The sequence below is a fragment of the Trachymyrmex septentrionalis genome, unplaced genomic scaffold (assembly GCF_001594115.1).
Source record: "Trachymyrmex septentrionalis isolate Tsep2-gDNA-1 unplaced genomic scaffold, Tsep1.0 scaffold63, whole genome shotgun sequence".
Lineage (NCBI taxonomy): Eukaryota > Metazoa > Arthropoda > Insecta > Hymenoptera > Formicidae > Trachymyrmex > Trachymyrmex septentrionalis.
The window spans coordinates 1,044,654-1,046,731 of record NW_017305811.1 but is presented as its reverse complement, the minus strand read 5'-3'; the positions used below and the strand labels follow the sequence as shown (position 1 = coordinate 1,046,731).

General features: G+C 39.8%; 1 protein-coding gene across 3 annotated transcripts in view; it reads left to right on the top strand.

The window, feature by feature from the left end:
- The window catches only part of LOC108753041 (protein bric-a-brac 1-like), a 340,929-nt gene that overhangs the window by 70,487 nt on the left and 268,364 nt on the right, over nt 1-2,078 (top strand). The gene's annotated exons all lie outside the window — the stretch shown is intronic.

The window sequence follows — 2,078 nt, the reverse complement described above, 5'->3', positions numbered from 1 at the left end:
GGAGGAGGAGGGGGTGGGGGGAGGGGGCCGGGGTAGGGAACAGGCCGAGTTATTATAACTTCATTATCATTACGACGTTTATAGCTTATTCATTATTGATGGCGTTTTACAAGGTTATTTCGCCGCTCCGGCCGCTGCGCAATAAATTCTTATTAAAATCGCTTTACTTATTTAAACTGTATTAATTTCGTCATCGGCCCGATTGTCGCGCTTAACCACCTGGGGTCCTTTAAAAAAGCATAAACCGCCCTCCATTAATAACCACGGTTTATTTATCGCACGTAGTATAATATTGCGCAAAAATGAACTGGGACTTTTATTTATTGCGAATAATACAGGCGCGGCGTCCCCTCGGTCCTGGAAACTCGAAAAGATCAGCGGCTCCTCCCCGGCTTTTTCCATTGTCGTGTGCCTTCGGTCTCCGTCCAATCGTACAGATTTATTTGCAAATCGGCGGCGACTTTAGCAACTTTGCGTGTTTCTTCATCGGCTTTTATATCTCCTTTCCACCTATGTCGTATACATACATATATATATATTTTTTATATATGTATATATATATATATATATGTGTGTGTGTATAAGGACGCATCGGACTCGCGTATTTACATATGTAAGGTGATTTGTAAATGCATAGCGGTTAAGAATTATGAAGGTGTGCACAAACGCACGGATGTTATGCGTGTAATCGGAAGAATAATATACACAGGGTGTTCCATTATTATTGAATAAATCCTGAATAATAAGTTCTCGAGCTTGGAGGTTTTTTTTCTTTTTTCTCTCGACCAGAGAAGACACATTCCCAGCGTATGAAAGCTTCGTATGTAATCACCTTTGCGTTATTGTGTATTTTAAAATATGAAGTATTTTATGAATACCCAAAGGGACTAATTACATTTTACGACTTAACGAAGAAGAAAAAGGGTAGAATCAAAATAATGGAACGCGGAGAGCATCTGGCGAGAAAAAGTTGGCGCGGAAAGTGTGTACGCCTCTGTGTGTGTGTGTGTGTGTGCGTGTGTGTGTGTGTGTGTGTATGCGTGCTCTTTACGAATAATTCTGCGTTAAGGCCGCGTTGTCCGCCTCTCGTTGGAAAGACTGCCGGCGCATTCGCGGGGGCAATGCACTCCGGAATGCACTGCGTGGCCGGCCAACGATGCAAATTATAACAAGTATTATAACAATAAACGAAGGAAAGCAATTTTCGGTAGTACCAAGAGGTAAAAAACGTGCCTTACAGTTCGCTACGTTGGGACAATTAATTTCAATATCGTCAGTTTCGAATTCGCGTGCTACGTAAGCTCGATCTATCGTAAACGCTACGCATAACTGTTGTTTTAATAGAAAGGATCTCAAGCGCAATAAAACTGATTGATATACAAACACCATATTAAAATGGATTTCTATATCAATATTTTTTACAAGCAAGGTAAAGATCGGTAATTCCCTCTCTAGATAATTTTCTGCAATATTTTTCACTGTAATTACTATAATTACGTTTGAGATACTTGGATTTTACACTTTATTTTGTTCATTATGTGTATGCTTGATTAAAATATCATCAACTTGAGGAAAAACAGAAATGTTCGAGAGCTCTAGAAAGTGCAGCTCTCTGCGTAACTCGGAGAGAGCTTTCCATACTCGGTGCTTTTAACTTCAGTAAGCTGCCTATAATAAACTACCTGCATCGACAAAGAATGCGTGACTCACGCGGGTGATTGCCGTCGCATGAAACCTATTATACAACCGGATTACAAGAGTCCAGAAGAGCCAAGACCTGCTTCTCGTGATGAGAACTCACCTTCGAGTATACGATGATACGCGTCCCCCGCAAATCTTCCGTGTGACTGTACTTGTTTGATATTCTCTGCTGGAAGAGGAAACATTTTTGGGTTTTCATTCAGGCTTATTCGAAATTTTATCAATCTTTTTATTTTCTCGCAAGAATGACCTCGATTATGTAACAGTATATACTCTACGATTAATATTTGATTTTTTCTATTTCTATCTATTTCTATCTATCTAAATTCGGTATTTTCGTCGTGTCAGCGACATATCGTTGAAGCTTTAGTCTTTCT